We start from the raw sequence: 21,431 nt of genomic DNA on the forward strand, positions 1-21,431 counted from the left end.
CCATCCAGCAGAGATTCGGAGCAACAGAAACACCCCAAGAAAAGCATAGAAAGCATCATGCAGATGGGAGGCCCTGGTGGTAATCGAATCCAGGTATCCGGGGCAGTAAGGCTACCAAACTGCATAATCAGTCCCATCCTGGCATCAGTCTGTAGTGTGATACGGCACAAGTCGTGTTTTGCTGAGCATCCATGTGTAATAAAACGATCACATTGTAAAAAAACACCCATTCAGTTTAACCACTTGACACTTAAAGCCCCCTCGTGACCAGACCAATTTTCAGCGCGCTCACACTTTGAGTGACAATTACTCAGTCATGTAACACTGTACCCAAATTAATTTTTTGTCTTTTTTCATATAAAAATAGAGCTTTTTGGTGGTACTTGATCACCTCTGGGTTTTTATTTTTTATTTTTTGCGCTATAAATGAAAAAAATAACACTTTTTTTCCCTAAAAAATGCATTTTTCTTTGTTTCTGTGATAAAATTTAGCAAATTATGAATTTTTCTTCATAAATTTTGGCCACAATTTATACTGCTACATATCTTTGGTAAAAATAACCCAAATTAGTGGATATTATTTGGTCTGTGTGAAAGTTAGGCTGGATTCACACATATGCCTTTTTAGTGCTTTTTGCAGATTTACACTACAGTCCATTTAACATGGTTTCCTATGGAACACGTTCTGTAATGCAAAAATGCAAAATGCACTAAAAATGCATAGATGTGAATCCAGCCTTATGCAGGCCATACACGGTCGAATTTCGAACCAATTTTCTTTTCAAAAATCAGAAAATTCGTTTTTTTTGTGATCCGATGGTGCCACCATTGATTTTCGAAATGCGGCCGGCCAAGCCTTCAATTTCACCTCATGTCGCTACAGAAAATAATTTTCTTGGCTGGGAATCTTCTTTTCTCTCCGTACATTTTCTTACGTTTCTCGCACGATTCTCCCATCATTGATTAGAAAATAGTTCGTTTTTCGAAAAATTTCCAACATGTCCGATTCCTCAAATTTTATTACCGCACGAAAATCGGCTGTTGCTGCAGCCCACTAATGGTGCGAAATTCATATGAAAATTCTTAGATACGATTTTCGAAAGAAAATTATTTCTAAATTCGAACCGTGTATGGCCGGCATTAGAGAGTCTACAAGCTGTGGTGCAAATCATAAAAAAAAAAAAAAAAAAAAAAAAAAAAATTGATCACACCTGATGTACTGGTGGCCTATCTCATTTCTTGCGACCCAAACAAACCAGGAAAATACAAATACCCCCCAAATGACCCCCTTTTTTTTGAAAGTAGACATTCAAAAGGTATTTAGTAATAGGCATGGTGAGGTTTTTGATGTTGTAATTTTTTCCTTACAATTCTTTGCAAAATTAAGATTTTTTTTTCCCCACAAAATTGTCATTGTAATAGGTTATTTCTCTCACATGGCATGTGTATACCACAAACAATACCCCAAAATACATTCTGCTACTCCTCTTGAGTATTACGATACCACATGTGTGGGACTTTTTTACAGCCTGACCACATAGAGAGGCCCAACATGCAAGGAGTACCTTCAGGCGTTCTAGGAGCATAAATTACACATCTAACTTGTTGACTACTTATTACACTTTTAAAGGCCCTGGAGCACCAGGACAATGACACTTGACACTAACAGGTACTGTGGGCACTTTATTCCACCCCCCCCCCCCCTACTTACTCTGCAGCCATTTGCTCTCCCTCACACGCTGTCTCTGTGTGAGGAGGGAGAGCTGGCAATGAGAGATGATCTCATATACTTACATATGAGATCATCTCTCGTTGGACACTCAGATCGAGTGCTAAATGGCCGCTGTGATTGGCCATTTAGCACGATCTGTGATTGGCTGTGTCCAAGGGACACTGCCAACACAGAATTTCCTTGTTGCGTGCCCATGGCAGCACGCAGAGGGGAAACAAGAGGACGTCCAGGGGGACACCCTCCCGTCTTTTGGCTATAGCACATACGCCTATTGGTTAAAATTGAAATAAAAAAATAAAAATAAAAAAAATTCTATAAATACCTTTTTTATAATTGACAACATTTCTTCTATTCTCAGCTGCATAAGAGCTGAGGGGAGGAGAAACAGCATTACACTGAGCTTCCCAGCAAGAAGCTGTGCTGGGTGGGGGTGTGTCAGGGCAAGTCTGATCATTGGAGGAGAGCAGGCCGAGTTCCCAGCATAGCTAGAGAACTGACCACAACGTGTTCTCCTGCTTAGGGTGGTCAGTTTGACGGGAAAGCAGAGGGACTACCAGGGATTTTTACACAAAGGAAGCAATACAAAGAGAACATGATACTGTTGCAAACAAGTACATGGTACAGCAGTCACAGATCAGGAATATAAAATGTTAGGGTAACTAACGCTTTAAGGGAGTAACGACAAAATCAAGCAAACATATGGAGGCCCCATCCCCATGTAAGTCCCCCCCCCCCCCCACACACACACTATTCATTACGAAGAAAAAAAAAAAAAAAAAAAAAAAAAAACCCACACACACACTTGTTACTGTTCCGTTTTAACCCCTTCATGCGCAAGCCTTTTTCTGACACTTGCTGCTTACAAAAAACAGTAATTCTTGCAGTATATATATAATCTCAGGACAAATCACAGCAGTGTGAACCGGGCCCAACTCTTAAATAAAAAGACAGGAGATTTATCCAGCACAAATTTTACTTCAATAAGTGCAGTACTCGGGATGTTTTCCAGTCATTTGAAGGGAAAGACAAGGACTTTCCTTGGCTCTGTCTCTGCAAACACTGACCGAGGGAACATGGGAGAAACTGGGAGGGTTGGGACATGGGGCTGAACTAACTAGCACTAAAACAGGAGGGGAGGACAGTGGCCAACCAAACAATTTGTTGGAGCCCAAAAAAAAAAAAAAAAAAAAAAAAATACCACTAGATGTCAAACAAAAGAATATTAACCTGAAACAGTTTAATACAACAAAAAAACATTTAGGGGGATGGAACGACAGAACAGTTTGGCCCCTTTCACAAGGGGTGGTTCTGGTTCTGACCAGCAGAGGACCAGCTGACAGATCCCTTTCTGATTGGAGAAAAGTGGATGGATAACAGTTCCATGTACGCTCTGTTTCTGCGGAGACAGAGCCGCTCTGCGGTCAGTCGGGTGTAAACGGACGCCGCTGTCTGTTTACACCTGACTACTCTCTGGTCTGACCACACACTTTTTTAACTTGCCCCCCCCCCCCCCATCACATAGGGTACAAAAAGTGTTTCTCAACCCCAGTCCTCAAGGCGCCCCAACCGGTTCCATTATTTCACACAGGTGATTTGATCAGTTACACTGCCTTAGTAATTACCACAGCCATTTCATCTGAGGGGAAATCCTGACAATATGACCTGTTGGGGCAGCCAATGTTGCTCAGTATAGTGTAAAAGGGGTCCAAAGCAAAAACTAAAAAGCCCCCCCCCCCCCCATTTTGAATAGCATAAAGGAAGGTTATAACCCATGTCAGTTTTATTTTTTATGCTACCTGCATCCCCTTGGAGATTTTCCTTCACTTCCTGTCTCATAGCTCCAACAGGAAGTGGAAAAATAAACCCTGGGTGTCCCCATTGGAAGATTTCCCCTCTATTCCTGTTCTGGCAACAACCCAAAATGTAGGATTTTCTTTCACTCTCAGTATTAACAATCACCAGAAGAGAGATGGCCATCAACCCCCCCCCCCATTAGGGAGGTGGGTCTCCCCTCTATCCAAAAAAACAAAACAAATTGCCTTTAGTTATACTTTAATCATTTCATTTTATAGCAGAAGTCATTTTACCACACTGCTCCTTCTGACCAATCCTATCATCACACATATATAAGCAGATTAGGTGATCTCTCTCAAACTTGCAGTCCCTCTGGACTTACCTGAAGACACCAGCAGGTAAATCTCCTTCTCCAATCCTCCCCACCCCCCATGTCACTTATAAGTAGAGGAATCACAGCCAGCTGATCTGCACTTTCAATTTCCTGAAGCTTGGCAAGTGTCTGAAACTTTTCTGGCCAATCAGAAACTTTTGGGCTGGACCATTGCACACAAGGGGAGACTTTGTGTGGCAACATTCCGCTTCCAATCTATTCTGGAAGAAGAAAGTTGTTTTTATAAGAAGTGAGGCATAATGGTGTGTTCTGCGGGATGTGCAGACAGAAGGAAGAGATAGAAAGTATCAAACACAAGAGAAAAATAAAAGAGAGATTGCACAATCCCCCCTCCCCCCCAAATGATGGCAGTCCTCAGGTCTTTTTATTATGACACCTGGGCTACACAAATATACATTATTGTGCTACATTGTTATTTATATTTTGGATTCTTTTTCTTTTCTTTTTTATTTTTTTTTGTTGTGGTGTTTATTTATTTTTTAAATTTTATTTATAAATATACAGTTTATCCACTTGCCCCCCAGAACATTTACCCCCCCCCCTTCATAACCAGGCCATTTTTTGCGATAGGGCACAGAGTTATTTTAACTGACAATTGCGCGGTCATGCAACGCTGTAACCAAATAAAATTGCTGTCCCCTTTTTTCCACAAATAGAGTTTTCTTTTGGTGCTATTTGATCACCTCTGTGGTTTTTATTTTTTGCGCTATATATATATATATATATATATATATATATATATATATATATATATATATATATATATATATATAAAATGTGTATATGTATGTATGTGTATGTATGTGTATGTGTATATATAACTGATGAAGAAATTTGATTTTTTACATTTTTTTATTGCATATGTTTTATAGCAGAAAGTAATATAATATTATTTTTTCCCCAATTTATTTATATATATATATATATATATATATATATATATATATATATATATATAAAATGTGTATATGTATATATGTATGTGTATGTATGTGTATGTGTATATATAACTGATGAAGAAATTAGATTTTTTACATTTTTTTATTGCATATGTTTTATAGCAGAAAGTAAAATAATATTATTTTTTCCCCAATTTATTTATATATATATATATATATATATATATATATATATATATATATATATATATATATATATATATAATGTGTATATGTATATATGTATGTGTATGTATGTGTATGTGTATATATATATATATATATATATATATAAATTGGGGAAAAAATTATAATATTATTTTACTTTCTGCTATAAAACATATGCAATAAAAAAAAAGTAAAAAATCTAATTTCTTCATCAGTTTAGGCCAACATGTGTTCTGCTCCATATATTTGGTATTTGATCACCTCTGCGGTTTTTATTTTTTTGCGCTATATACAAAAAAAAAAGACCAACAATTTTGAAGAAAAAAATAATAATAATAATATTTTTTTTACTTTCTGCTATAAAACATATCCAATAAAAAAATGTAAAAAATCGAATTTATTCAGCAGCTTAGGCCAATATGTGTTCTGCTACATATACTGTATTTGGTATTTGGTAATGGCTACCATTAACCTCGGTATCCTCTGCTTCAGTGAGCGGTCCGGTTTCCGATAAAAGTGGTCTCTGCGACGGATTTGCTGCAAGATCACTTTTATCGGCGTTGGGAGAGGCCCCCCCTCCCCCCCCACGCTCCGGTGCCCTCCGCCACTTATCGGAGCTGTCGGCAGCGGCGGAGGCGATCAAAACCTTCTTGTGGCCTGACACATTTATAGTGTAAATATGAGATCTGAGGTCTTTTTGACCCCAGATCTCATATTTAACCACTTCGCATCCAGGCCAATTCTGACATTTCTCTCCTACATGTAAAATTCATAATTTTTTTGCTAGAAAATTACATAGAACCCCCAAACATGATATATTTTTTTTAGCAAAGACCCTAGAGAATAGAATGGCGGTTGTTGCAACTTTTTATCTCGCATGGTATTTGCGCAGCAATTTTTCAAAGCGTTTTTTTCAGAAAAGAAACAGTTTCATGCTTAAAAAAAACAAAAAAAACAGTAAAGTTAGCCCAATTGTTTTGCATAATGTGATAGATGAAGATACGCCGAGTAAATAGATTCCCAACATGTCACGCTTCAAAATTGCACACGCTCGTGGAATGGCGCCAAACTTTGGTATTTAAAAATCCCCATAGGCGACCCTTTAAATTTTTTTACTGGTTACATGTTTTACGTTACAGTGGAGGTCTAGTGCTAGAATTATTGCTCTCGCTCTAAGGTTCGCGGCGATACCTCACATGTGTGATTTGAACACCGTTTTCATATGTGGGCGGGACTTACGTATGCGTTTGCTTCTGTGTACGAGCTCACGGGGACAGGGACACTTTACTTTTTATTTTATTTTTTTATTGTTAATTTTACTTTTATTTTTTTAGTTTGACACTTAAAAAAAAAAAAAAAATGATTACTTTTATTCCTATTACAAGGAATGTAAACATCCCTTGTAATAGGAATATGGCATGATCGGACCTATGTACAGTGAGATATGGGGTCAATAAGACCCCATATCTCATCTCTAGGCTGGGAAGCCTAAAATAATAATAATAAAAAAAAAACGCATTCAGAGAATGCAGAGGCCGGGCATGACGTCATAACATCGCACCCGGCCTCCGAACGATCATAGAGACTTCGGGGACGATCTGGTCTGCCGGAAATCTCTATGGTATTATCCGGGGCCGGCGGATCCTGTGACCGACTCACCGATGGAAGCGGTGAGTCTGTAGAAGCACCAGAGGGCGGCGGGAGGGGGGGGGGGACATCCCCTGCCGCCTCCCGTAAGAACGATCAAGCGGTGGAACAGCCACTATGATCATTCTTCTGGTGCAGAGAATCGCTGGCTGAAAACACCGAAATCTGGATGATGTCTGTGGCCTCAGGCATCATTCAGATATAACCACCGAAAGCCGAGGCCGTCCCTGGACGTCCTACCGGCGCGAAGTGGTTAAGAGGTCCTGTCATGCTTTTTTTCTATTACAAAGCATGTTTACATTCCTTGTAATAGGAATAAATGTGAAACTTTCTTCTTTTTTTTTTTTTTTAAACAATGTAAAAAATAAAATAAATAAGAAAAAAACTAACTTTTTTTAAACACGCCCCACCCTGCCATGCTCACGTGCTGAAGCGAATGCATACGTGAGTAGCTCCCGCACATGAAAAAAATATATAAAAAAACATATTTTTTTCCCTCAGTTTAGGCCGATACGTATTCTTCTACATATTTTTGGTAAAAAAAATTGCAATAAGCGATTATTATAGGGGATAGTTTTATGGCATTTTTGTTAATATTTTTTTTTTACTAGTAATAGCGGCGATCAGCGATTTTTATTGTGACTGCGACATTATGGCGGACACATCGGACATTTTTGACACATTTTTGGGACCATTGTCAGTTATACAGCAATCACTGCTATATAAATGCAGTGATTCCTGTGTAAATGACACTGGCAGTGACGGGGTTAACCAGGGGGTGGCAGTGTAGGGGTTAAGTGTTCCTAGGGGTGTGTTACTAACTGTGGGGGGGGTGGGCTGTGTGCTAGTGAACACTGATCTCTGCTCCAATCACAGGGAGCAGAGATCAGTGTCACTTGTTGCTAGACAGAATGGGAAGATGCTGTTTACAACGTCATCTTCGCGTTCTCCTTCCGATTGAGACGATCGCAGGTATCCCCGCGGCGATCGAGTCCGCGGGACCCGCGACCGGGCTCACGGGGGTCCCGACCGGCACACGCACGTGCCGCCGCCGGCGCGCACGTGATGGCAGGGCGGCAAATTCAACTGGACGTACCTGTATGCCAGTTTGCCTACCCGTGCCATTATGTCGACGTAAATCGTCGTGCGCCAGTCGGGAAGAGGTTAAAACATGCAACCTGTAGAATTTTTTTAAATGTCCCCTATGGAGATTTTTAAGGGTAAAAGTTTGTCACCATTCCACGAGCGGGCGCAATTTTGAAGCGTGACATGTTGGGTATCAATTTACTCGGTGTAACATTATCTTTAACAATATAAAAATAAATAATTGGGCTACCTTTACTGTTGTCTTATTTTTTAATTAAAACATTTTATTTTTGCCCAAAAAAAAGTGCGCTTGTAAGACCGCTGTGCAAATATGGTGTGACAGAAAGTATTGCAATGACCGCCATTTTATTCTATAGGGTGTTAGAAAAAAAAGGTATCTTTCATGCTCTGCTTTATGCTCTGCTTCAGTATGTCACAGTACATGTTGGCATTCATGGTTCTCTCAATGATCTGTAGCTCCCCAGTGCCGGCAGCACTCATGTAGCCCCAGACCCTGACACTCCCACCACCATACTTGTCTTTGTACTCCTCACCTGGTTGCCGCCACACACGCTTGACACCATCTGAACCAAATAAGTTTATCTTGGTCTCATCAGACCACAGGGCATGGTTCCAGTAATCCATGTCCTTAGTCTGCTTGTCTTCAGAAAACTGTTTTTAGACTTTCTTGTGCATCATCTTTAGAAAAAGCTTCCTTCTGGGCCGACAGCCATGCAGACCAATTTGATGCAGTGTGCAGCGTATGGTCTGAACACTGACAGGCTGACCCCCCCCCCCCCCCCCCCACCCCTTCAACCTCTGCAGCAATTCTGGCAGCACTCATACGTCTATTTCCCAAAGACAACCTCTGGATATGATGCTGAGCACGTGCACTCAACTTCTTTGGTCGACCATGGCGAGGCCTGTTCTGAGTGGAACCTGTCATGTTAAACTGCTGTATGGTCTTGGCCACCATGCTGCAGCTCAGTTTCAGGGTCTTGGCAATCTTCTTATAGCCTAGGCCATCTTTATGTAGAGCAACAATTCTTTTTTTCAGATCCTCAGAATTTTTTTTGCAATGAGGTGCCATGTTGAACTTCCAGTGACCAGTATGAGAGAGTGAGAGCGATAACAACATATTTAACACACCTGAGACCTTGTAACACTAAGGAGTCACATGACAAGGGGAGGTAAAATGGCTAATTGGACCAATTTGGACATTTTCACTTAGGGGTGTACTCACTTTTGTTGCCAGCGGCTTAGACATTAATGGCTGTGTGTTGAGTTATTTTGAGGGGACAGCAAATTTACACTGTTATACAAGCTGAACACTCACTACTTTACATTGTAGACAAGTGTCATTTCTTCAGTGTTGTCACATGAAAAGATATAATAAAATATTTACAAAAATGTGAGGGGTGTACTCACTTTTGTGAGATACTGTATACTGTATATATCCTTATGCTGCTTATAAAGGTTTTTATGCTGGAATTTGGCTTTAACCACTTTCAGACCGGACCATTTTGCTGGTAAATGACCAGAGGTCTTTTTACACTTTGGCACTGCGCTGCTTTAACTGGTAATTGCGCGGTCATGCAATGTTGTACCCAAACAAAATTTGCGTCCTTTTCTTCCCACAAATAGAGCTTTCTTTTGATGGTATTTGATTGCCTCTGCGATTTTTATTTTTTGCGATATAAACGTAAAAAGACCGCAAATTTTGAAAAAAAATGATATTTTCTACTTTTTGTTATTAGAAAAATCCAATAAACTCAATTTTAGTCATACATTTAGGCCAAAATGTATTCAGCCACATGTCTTTGGTAAAAAAAAAGTCAATAATTGTATATTTATTGGTTTGCGCAAAAGTTGTCACATCTACAAACTAAGGTACGTTTTCTGGAATTTACGCAGCTTTTAGTTTACGACTGCCTATCTCATTTCTTGAGGTGCTAAAATGGCAGGGCAGTACAAAACCCCCCCAAATGACCCCATTTTGGAAAGTAGACCCCCTAAGGAAATTGATAAGAGGCATGTTGAGCCCATTGAATATTTTATTTTTTTGCCTCAAGCGATTGAATAATGACAAAAAAAAAAATTTTTTTTTTTTTTTACACAAAGTTGTCACTAAATGATATATTGCTCACACATGCTATGGGCGTATGTGAAATGACACCCCAAAATAAATTCTGCTGCTTCTCCTGAGTATGGGGATACCACATATGTGGGACTTTTTGGGAGCCTAGCCGCGTACGGGGCCCCGAAAACCAAGCACCGCCTTCAGGCTTTCTAAGGGCGTAAATTTTTGAGTTCACTTCTCACTACCTATTACAGTTTTGAAGGCCATAAAATGCCAAGATGGCACAAAACCCCCACAAATGACCCCATTTTAGAAAGTAGACACCCCAAGCTATTTGCTGAGAGGCATGTTGAGTTCATGGAATATTTTATATTTTGCCACAAGTTGCGGGAAAATTACAAACTTTTTTTTTTTTTTTTTTTTTTTAACAAAGTTGTCACTAAATGATATATTGCTCATGCATGCCATGGGCATATGTGAAATGACACCCCAAAATAAATTCTGCTGCTTCTCCTGAGTACGAGGATACCACATATGTGGGACTTTTTGGGAGCCTAGCCGCGTACGGGGCCCCGAAAACCAAGCACCGCCTTCAGGCTTTCTAAGGGCGTAAATTTTTGAGTTCACTTCTCACTACCTATTACAGTTTTGAAGGCCATAAAATGCCAAGATGGCACAAAACCCCCACAAATGACCCCATTTTAGAAAGTAGACACCCCAAGCTATTTGCTGAGAGGCATGTTGAGTCCATGGAATATTTTATATTTTGCCACAAGTTGCGGGAAAATTACAAACTTTTTTTTTTTTTTTTTTTTTTCACAAAGTTGTCACTAAATGATATATTGCTCACGCATGCCATGGGCATATGTGAAATGACACCCCAAAATAAATTCTGCTGCTTCTCCTGAGTATGGGGATACCACATATGTGGGACTTTTTGGGAGCCTAGCCGCGTACGGGGCCCCGAAAACCAAGCACCGCCTTCAGGCTTTCTAAGGGCGTTACAGTTTTGAAGGCCATAAAATGCCAAGATGGCACAAACCCCCCCCAAATGACCCCATTTTGGAAAGTAGACACCCCTAAATTTAGGGGTACACTAGTGAGACTAGGTAATAAATGGCGGGTGCCCTGAAACTATAAAAAAATAACTAACCAACCAGCGTCACCTGTAACAGTTATATGGTGATCACTGGTGAAAGGGTTAACTAGGGGGCAATTAGGGGGCTTTATGCGGTAGTATATGGGGGTCCCTGGCGCTATAAAAAGCTGCAGCGAACCTAAATACCTACCTGCCTAACTAGCGTCACCTGTGACACTAATACAGCGATCAGAAAAACGATCGCTTATTAGGCTGGGTTCACACTGGAGCGATGCGGGAACGCCACGAATGCGCGGCGGGTTCCCGCATCGCATGCCTCCCGGCGGCAGTTCACACTGCCCTATGCGAACTGCTGGGAGTGTCAGTGAAATGTTACTGACACCCCCAGATCAGTTCGCATATCGCAGTGCGATCTGCAAACTCGGATCGCATGGTGTGAACACCCATGCGATCCGATTCTGCTGCGGGCCAAAAAAAGGGTCCCGTGCGAATTTGCGGCGGGTGCGGCGGGTGCGGCGAATGGCTGAACTCGAATCGCACAGAGATCGGATGTGATTTGCACTGCAGTGCGGTGCGAATCACATCCGTTCTCATAAACCGCTGCAATGTGAACCCAGCCTTAGTGACACTGGCGACGGGGGGTGATCACGGGGTTAAACCTTTATTGGGGGGGTTAGGGGGGTACCTTAGAACTAAAGGGGGCTAACCCTAACTGCCCTAACAGTTATTAGTCACAAATGACACCCGCCGGGTGATCAGGGGGTTAAACCTTTATTAGGTAATAAATGGCGGGTGCCCTGAAACTATAAAAAAATAACTAACCAACCAGCGTCACCTGTAACAGTTATATGGTGATCACTGGTGAAAGGGTTAACTAGGGGGCAATCAGGGGCTTTATGCGGTAGTATATGGGGGTCCCTGGCGCTATAAAAAGCTGCGGCGAACCTAAATACCTACCTGCCTAACTAGCGTCACCTGTGACACTAATACGGCGATCAGAAAAATGATCGCTTATTAGGCTGGGTTCACACTGGAGCGATGCGGAAACGCCGCGAATCCGCGGCGGGTTCCCGCATCGCATGCCTCCCGGCGGCAGTTCACACTGCCCTATGCGAACTGCTGGGAGTGTCAGTGAAATGTTACTGACACCCCCAGATCAGTTCGCATATCGCAGTGCGATCTGCAAACTCGGATCGCATGGTGTGAACACCCATGCGATCCGATTCTGCTGCGGGCCAAAAAAAGGGTCCCGTGCGAATTTGCGGCGGGTGCGGCGGGTGTGGCAGGTGCGGCGGGTGCGGCGAATGGCTGAACTCGAATCGCACAGAGATCGGATGTGATTTGCACTGCAGTGCGGTGCGAATCACATTCGTTCTCATAAACCGCTGCAATGTGAACCCAGCCTTAGTGACACTGGCGACGGGGGGTGATCACGGGGTTAAACCTTTATTGGGGGGGTTAGGGGGGTACATTAGAACTAAAGGGGGCTAACTCTAACTGCCCTAACAGTTATTACAGTCACAAATGACACCAATGCAAAAAAAAAAAAAAAAAAAAAAAATGACATTGGTGTCACTGTGACTGGGGGGCAGGGGTAATTGGGGGGGTGATCGGGGGGTAAAGGGGGGGTGTGAGTGTGCCTGGCATGTTCTACTGTGTGTGTAGAGTGTTGGTGCAACTTACTGATCCGCTCTCCTCCGTGTCGGAACGAAAAATACCGACACGGAGGAGAGAATACATCACTTCCTCTCCTGTGTTTACATTACAGGAGAGGAAGTGATGTCACCGGGGATTTCTATTCGTCGGGAGCGATCGCGAGGGGGTGGCCATGAATGAATGGCCGTCCCCTCGTCCGGGATCGCTCCCGTACGAATACCGACCGCCGCAGGCACCGGGCGGGGGCCCGATCGGGCCCCCGACCCGCGGGAGGCAAGGGACGTACATGTATGTCCTTATGCCTGCCCGTGCCATTGTACCGACGTACATCGGCGTGCGGCGGTCGGCAACTGGTTAAGTGAACCTCTTTCTTCGCCTTCCTTGGGCTACCAAAAATTTCTATGTCACTGATACTCATTTCATTTTTTTTGTAATATATTTTTAGAATGCCATCAATGTCCTGAGAAAATCAAAACACATTTGTAAAATAAACAAGGAGGAAAATGTTTATGTAGAAAGTTTTATTGCCGGAGATGATTTAATGGGCCACTCCAGTTTTATGGTCTTTCTATTAGATATGACTCACATAGGAAACAATGGGGAGATTAAAGCAGAACTCCGTCTCCATATGCACTTCGTTTGGTTCCAAATTGAAATTCAGACACATTTTTTTTGTTACTCGGAAAATCGAATGTATACAAATTTCTATATTATAATAGTAACAAATTTAAATGAATCCGAAATAACGAAACTAAAATTTTGGAGGAATTTCGATTTTTAATAGTTTTTGAATAGTTTTCAAATCTAATTTGAATTTCAGAAGAGCGTAACATAGAAATGAAAATAAAGGAATAGAATAGAAAAGCATATAATAGAATAGAAAATAAAATAAAAAAATAAAATATAATAGAGTAAAACAGAACAGAACACAAAATAATAGAATAGAAAAAAATTGAATATAAAATAAAGGGATAGAATAGAAAAATAAAGTAATAGAATAAAAAAGAATAGAGTAAAACAGAACAAAATCGAGTAGAAAATAAAAGAACAGAAAAAATTGAATATAAATTAAAGTAATAGAATAAAATAAAAAAGAATAGAATAGAATAAAATAGAAAAAAAAACATCTTCTGAAATTCAAATTTCAAATAGAATACATTTGAATTCAAATAGAATAAAAAAGAATAGAATGGAAAAAACAATAGACTAGAATAAAATGGAATCTAATCTTCTTCCGGAATTTGAATTTCAAACAGAATAAATTTGAATTAGAATAAAATAGAAAAGAATAGATTGGAATAGAAAATAAAATAAAATAATAGAATATAATAGAGTAAAACAGAACAGAATACAAAATAATAGAATAGAAAAAAATTAAATACAAAATAAAGGGATAGAATATAAAAATAAAGTAATAGAATAAAAAAAGAATAGAGTAAAACAGAACAAAATAAAGTAGAAAATAAAAGAACAGAAAAAATAGAATATAAATTAAAGTAATGGAATAAAATAAATTAAAAAAGAATAGAATAGAATAAAATAGAAAAAAACATCTTCTGAAATTCAAATTTCAAATAGAATAGAACAGAATAGAAAAGAATAGAATGGGAAAAAACAATAGACTAGAATAAAATGGAATATAATCTTCTTCCGGAAATTTGAGTTTCAAACAGAATAAATTTGAATTAGAATAAAACAGAAAAGAATAGATTGGAATAGAAAATAAAATAAAAGAATAGATTATAATAGAATAGAGTATAATAAAATAGAATATAATGATCTTCCAGAATTTGAATTTTTTAATAGAATAAATTTGAACTTGAATAGAAAAGAATAGAATAAGAAAAAAAATATGATAGACAGAATTCAACAATATAATCACCTTCTGAAATTCGAGTTTTGAATAGAATAAATTTGAATAAAATAGAATATAATAGAAAATAAAAGAATAAGAAAAAAAAAATTGCATAGAAAGAATACAGTGGTACCTTGGATCACAAGCATAATTCGTTCCAGAAGAATGCTTGTAATCCAAAGCCCTCGTATATTAAAGCAAGTTTCCCATAGAAGTCAATAGAAACGCAGATAATTCGTTCCACAGTGACTTCTACTGTATTCAGTACTGCATTTGGCCAGAGGTAGGGGGGGACACTGGAAACACTCGGAAACCGCTCAGAGCCGGTCGGATGCACTTGGAAGCGCTCAAAGAGACTCGGAAACACTTGGGAACTAAGTGTTTTTGAGTGCATTCGAGCAGCTCCAAGTGTCACCAGCGCCCTCCGCACCTCTGGCCAAATGCGGTACTGCACACCACAGAGGCTTGAATCCAGCTCGTTTTGTTGAGACAACACTCGCAAAGCGAGTCAGGATTAAAAAAAAAATAATAGCTCGTATTGCAAAACTCTCGATTTGAATTCAAATACAATTTTGAAAACAAATGAAATGAATTAAACATATTTAACTAAACAAATGTATTGCAACTAATGAATTTAAACTAAACCTAACACATTTTTTTGTTCTGTGCGTCTACCATCTTGTTTTAATCCTCCCCTTCCATGGGTGGCAAAAAAGTGCTGATCCAAAAAAAAAAACTGATCCATATTTAAGAATTAAAAAGGCACATTTTTATTGCCCCAACCTCCCCACCTTAAGCTGAATGGGGGTGCTTACATGCTGCAATTATGATGCTTTGAACCCATGGCAAAAACTATCCCCACCGATGCGTTTGACTGTCAGTAGGCCCGCTGAATGTGACCCATTCAAAAGAATAGGAAAGCACTGCAAACGCCCAGCAACCAGTTGTGACCCATTACTGCGGAAATTGCCGCCTCTTCGCCACTAGTATTTGACAGTATTTCACTTTTGGTCAGTATAATAAAGCTGGCTACATGGCATCATCCACTGTAATGCTTCTTTATAGGCTTCATGAAAGGATACAGCAGTAACATGCTAAGGCTTCGGCCGAAACACATTGATGTGTTACTGTCAGGAAATGTTCCATCCGCTGATATCTGTCTTTTGGCGTGCAGTACTGAGGTCCACCAGCAGGTGTCTCCTGGCAGTTTGGAACTGTCAGGAGAGCTTTTCCCTGCTGATATTATGTAATCTTTGGGCTGCAGTACTGGCGTCCACCAGCGGATGGTTCCTGGCAGTGTGGAGCAGACAGCACCTCCTGCAATCAGGTGTCACTTGAGGCCAATCACAGGCCTATAAATAGCTGACAAGCACTCACATGTTTGCCTTGGTATTGTCCTTGAGCCCTGACCTGCATGCTGTGACCCTGACCCTGACCCTGACCCTGACCCTGACCCTGACCCTGACCCTGACCCTTGATTCCTGCATCCTGATCCTGTCCATTCCTGCATCCCTGGAACCTTGTCCTGCTACCTGATCCCTTTCTCCTTGTCCCCCCATCTGTTGACCTCCTGTTTATGACCCTGGCCTGGCTTGACTACCATTCTGGAATCCCTTTTGCTATATATACTGGTTGGTTGTCACTGTTATTCGGTTTTCTCACTCTGTTTGGTATTGGTGGTGTATTCACATTATATGCATTTCTCTTAATAAAATCACTTACTTTCATCTACTTATGTTTGGTTTACTCTGTCGCAGTCACACAGTTCTGGTCACATCCGGTTTATGACAGTTACTGTTGTATCCTGTCATTGTAATGCTTCCTTATTGGCTACATGACAGGATACGGCAGTAACACGCTAACGTGTTTTAGTTGAAGCCTTACATGTGTAAGGCTTTACCCGAAACACAGTAATGTGTTACTGATGTATCCTGTCATTTAGCCAGTAGGGAAGACAATGGTTGGTAATGAGTAGAGGGCGTTATTGTACTGTGGATTGTTGCTACACCTTTTAAGGCCCTTGGACTAGAGCAGTGGCCTCTGAATTATGGCCCGTGGGCTACATGTGGCCCTTTGCTTTTATCTGGCCCTTAGGGCATTATTTCCTTCACTGACACCAATGAAGGGGCACAATCCCTCCCAATGACAACAATAAAGGGGCGCAATTCCTCCCAATGACAACAATAAAGGGGCGCAATTCCTCCCAATGAAACCAACGAAGGGGCACAATTCCTCCCAATGACACCAATGAAGGGGCAAAATTCCTCCCAATGATACCAACGATGGGACACAATTCCTCCCAATGACACCAACGATGGGGCACAATTCCTCCCAATGACACCAAAGATGGGACACAATTCCTCCCAATGACACCAAAGATGGGACATAATTCCTCCCAATGACACCAACGATGGGACACAATTCCACCCAATGACACCAACGATGGGACACAATTCCTCCCAATGACACCAAAGATGGGACACAATTCCTCCCAATGACACCAACGATGGGACACAATTCCTCCCAATGACACCAACGATGGGACACAATTCCTCCCAATGACACCAATGAAGGGGCACAATTCTTCCCAATGACACCAACGATGGGGCACAATTCCTCCCAATGACACAAAGGAAGGGGCACAATTCCTCCCGATGACACCAACAAAGGGGCACAATTCCTCCCGATGACACCAACGAAGGGGCAAAACTCCTCCCGATGACACCAACGAAGGGGCAAAACTCCTCCCGATGACACCAACGATGGGACACAATTCCTCCCAATGACACCAACGATGGGACACAATTCCTCCCAATGACACCAACGAAGGGGCAAAATTCCTCCCAATGACACCAACGAAGGGGCACAATTCCTCCCAGAGACACCAACAAAGGGGCACAATTCCTCCCAATGACACTAACGATGGGACACAATTCCTCCCGATGACAAAAACGATGGGACACAATTCCTCCCAATGACACAAATGAAGGGGCACAATTCCTCCCGATGACACCAACAAAGGGGCAAAATTCCTCCCGATGACACCAACGAAGGGGCAAAATTCCTCCCAATGACACCAACGAAGGGGCACAATTCCTCCCAATGACACCAACGAAGGGGCAAAATTCCTCCCAATGACACCAACGAAGGGGCACAATTCCTCCCAGTGACACCAACGAAGGGGCACAATTCCTCCCAATGACACCAACGAAGGGGCAAAATTCCTCTCAATGACACCAACGAAGGGGCACAATTCCTCCCAGTGACACCAACGAAGGGGCACAATTCCTCCCAGTGACACCAACGAAGGGGCACAATTCCTCCCAATGACACCAACAATGGGACACGATTCCTCCCAATGACACTGACGAAGGGGCACAATTTCTCCCAATGACACCAACGAAGGGGCAAAATTCCGCCCAATGACACCAACGAAGGGGCACAATTCCTCCCAGAGACACCAACGAAGGGGCACAATTCCTCCCAGTGACACCAACGATGGGACACAATTCCTCCCAATGACCCCAACGATGGGACACAATTCCTCCCAATGACACCAATGATGGGACACAATTCCTCCCAATGACACCAACGATGGGACACAATTCCTCCCATTGACACAAATGAAGGGGCACAATTCCTCCTAATGACACAAACGAAGGGGCACAATTCCTCTCAATGACACCAACGATGGGGCACAATTACTCCCAATGACACCAACAAAGGGGCACAATTACTCCCAATGACACCAACAAAGGGGCACAATTACTCCCAATGACACCAACAAAGGGGCACAATTCCTCCCGATGACGCCAACGAAGGGGCACAATTCCTCCCAATGACCCCAATGATGGGACACAATTCCTCCCAAAGACACAAATGAAGGGGCACAATTCCTCCCAATGACACCAACGAAGAGGCACAATTCCTCCCAATGACACCAACGATGGGGCACAATTACTCCCAATGACACAAACGAAGGGGCACAATTCCTCTCAATGACACCAACGAAGGGGCACAATTCCTCCCAATGACACCAACGATGGGACACAATTCCTCCCAAAGACCCCAGTGATGGGACACAATTCCTCCCAATGACACAAATGAAGGGGCACAATTCCTTCCAATGACACAAATGAAGGGGCACAATTACTCCCAATGACACCAACGAAGGGGCACAATTCCTCCCGATGACACCAACAAAGGGGCACAATTCCTCCCAATGACAAAATCGATGGGACACAATTGCTCCCGATGACACCAACGAAGGGGCACAATTCCTCCCAATGACACCAACGATGGGACACAATTCCTCCCAAAGACCCCAGTGATGGGACACAATTCCTCCCAATGACACAAATGAAGGGGCACAATTCCTTCCAATGACACAAATGAAGGGGCACAATTACTCCCAATGACACCAACAAAGGGGCACAATTCCTCCCAATGACAAAATCGATGGGACACAATTCCTCCCAATGACACCAACGATGGGGCACAATTACTCCCAATGACACCAACAAAGGGGCACAATTCCTCCCGATGACGCCAATGAAGGGGCACAATTCTTCCCAATGACCCCAATGATGGGACACAATTCCTCCCAAAGACACAAATGAAGGGGCACAATTACTCCCAATGACACAAACGAAGGGGCACAATTCCTCTCAATGACACCAACGAAGGGGCACAATTCCTCCCAATGACACCAACGATGGGACACAATTCCTCCCAATGACACCAACGATGGGACACAATTCCTCCCAAAGACCCCAGTGATGGGACACAATTCCTCCCAATGACACAAATGAAGGGGCACAATTCCTTCCAATGACACAAATGAAGGGGCACAATTACTCCCAATGACACCAACGAAGGGGCACAATTCCTCCCGATGACACCAACAAAGGGGCACAATTCCTCCCAATGACAAAATCGATGGGACACAATTCCTCCCGATGACACCAACGAAGGGGCACAATTCCTCCCAATGACACCAACGATGGGACACAATTCCTCCCAATGACACCAACGATGGGACACAATTCCTCCCAAAGACCCCAGTGATGGGACACAATTCCTCCCAATGACACAAATGAAGGGGCACAATTCCTTCCAATGACACAAATGAAGGGGCACAATTACTCCCAATGACACCAACGAAGGGGCACAATTCCTCCCGATGACACCAACAAAGGGGCACAATTCCTCCCAATGACAAAATCGATGGGACACAATTCCTCCCAATGACACCAACGATGGGGCACAATTACTCCCAATGACACCAACAAAGGGGCACAATTCCTCCCGATGACGCCAACGAAGGGGCACAATTCCTCCCAATGACCCCAATGATGGGACACAATTCCTCCCAAAGACACAAATGAAGGGGCACAATTCCTCCCAATGACACCAACGAAGAGGCACAATTCCTCCCAATGACACCAACGATGGGGCACAATTACTCCCAATGACACAAACGAAGGGGCACAATTCCTTTCAATGACACCAACGAAGGGGCACAATTCCTCCCAATGACACCAACGATGGGACACAATTCCTCCCAATGACACCAACGATGGGACACAATTCCTCCCAAAGACCCCAGTGATGGGACACAATTCCTCCCAATGACACAAATGAAGGGGCACAATTCCTTCCAATGACACAAATGAAGGGGCACAATTACTCCCAATGACACCAACGAAGGGGCACAATTCCTCCCGATGACACCAACGAAGGGGCACAATTCCTCCCAATGACACCAACGATGGGACACAATTCCTCCCAAAGACCCCAGTGATGGGACACAATTCCTCCCGATGACACCAACAAAGGGGCACAATTCCTCCCAATGACAAAATCGATGGGACACAATTCCTTCCAATGACACCAATGATGGGACACAATTCCTCACAATTTTTTTTAAAATATGGGGGAGTTCTTTTGTATATATATATATATTTATGATTTTTTTTCTTATATATGGGGGTGTTTTTTTTTCCTTTAATATATAGGGGGAGTTTTTTTTTTATATGAAGGGAGTTTTTTTATATATCGGGGGAAGTTATTATTGATATATTGGGAAGTTTCTTTTTGTTATATAAAGGGGGATTTATTTATTTTTCCTAATGGGGGGGTTGTTTTATATATATGTATAATGTAATGAATATAGAGCTACATTGAATTATTGAATTGTGCCTTTTATATCTTCTTGTGGTTCCAACTAATATAAATAATTTACCCCTAACCTCTAAAAATCTCCTGTACAGCAGAGATCAGACTGTGAGGGGGGTGGGAGGGGGGCTGCGCTAAGAGCCAATCAAGTGTGATGGTGGGAGAAGACAGTAAAGCAAGAAGAGGGGTTGCCAGACCCAGGCTGGAGGTGGGAATGTGACCAATTATTAGCATAGAATAGTAAGGCGACCTTGCTAAACTATCTGGCAGGGCTGTATGATTCTCAGGACTGGATGGACAGAATTACAAATTGTTTGGCAGATATAACAGCCCTATTGTACATATCACAACTGTGTATTTAGAGATTTGCCCTGTGATGGGTATCTAGGGTCAGATCATAGGTCCATTATATGACCGGCTACACCCTCCATGCAGATAAGATGAACTGTCACAAGCTTCCTCTACCCCCCCCCCCCCCTCCCCACAACCTCCATCCTGATCCCATAATAATAAAAGTTGATCTTTTCCAGGCGGCCCCCAGACACAAATAGACTCGGATTAGCACCGTATGACGAAAACACGTCACTTGGAGTGGATAATGAAACCCGTACGGCTTATTTTATCATCACACATTTAATGAAAGCTTTGTATTCCTGGCGGTTATATGGCGGGGTGGTGCATGTGCGGATCCCCTCTATATACACACGGGGAGGGGGTGGGGAGGTCGCAGCAAGTCCGATAATCTCTTCTACTTTTAGTAACAATACACTCGGTTCCCACAGGGCAGAAACTAGAATCTTCTGTT

At 42.1% G+C, this 21,431-nt stretch overlaps 1 protein-coding gene across 1 annotated transcript in view; it reads right to left on the reverse strand.

Moving 5' to 3' along the window:
• Positions 1-4,032, reverse strand: part of ACHE (acetylcholinesterase (Yt blood group)) — a 212,294-nt gene extending 208,262 nt beyond the window's left edge. The window contains exon 1 of the mRNA XM_077470504.1: positions 3,909-4,032. The gene's annotated coding sequence lies outside the window, so the exon portion shown is untranslated. The remainder of the gene's footprint in view (positions 1-3,908) is intronic.
• Between the last annotated feature and the right edge of the window lie 17,399 nt (positions 4,033-21,431).

Source organism: Lithobates pipiens, unplaced genomic scaffold, assembly GCF_037356315.1.
Source record: "Lithobates pipiens isolate NorthernLeopardFrog02 unplaced genomic scaffold, aLitPip1_a1.2 Scaffold_8, whole genome shotgun sequence".
NCBI lineage: Eukaryota > Metazoa > Chordata > Amphibia > Anura > Ranidae > Lithobates > Lithobates pipiens.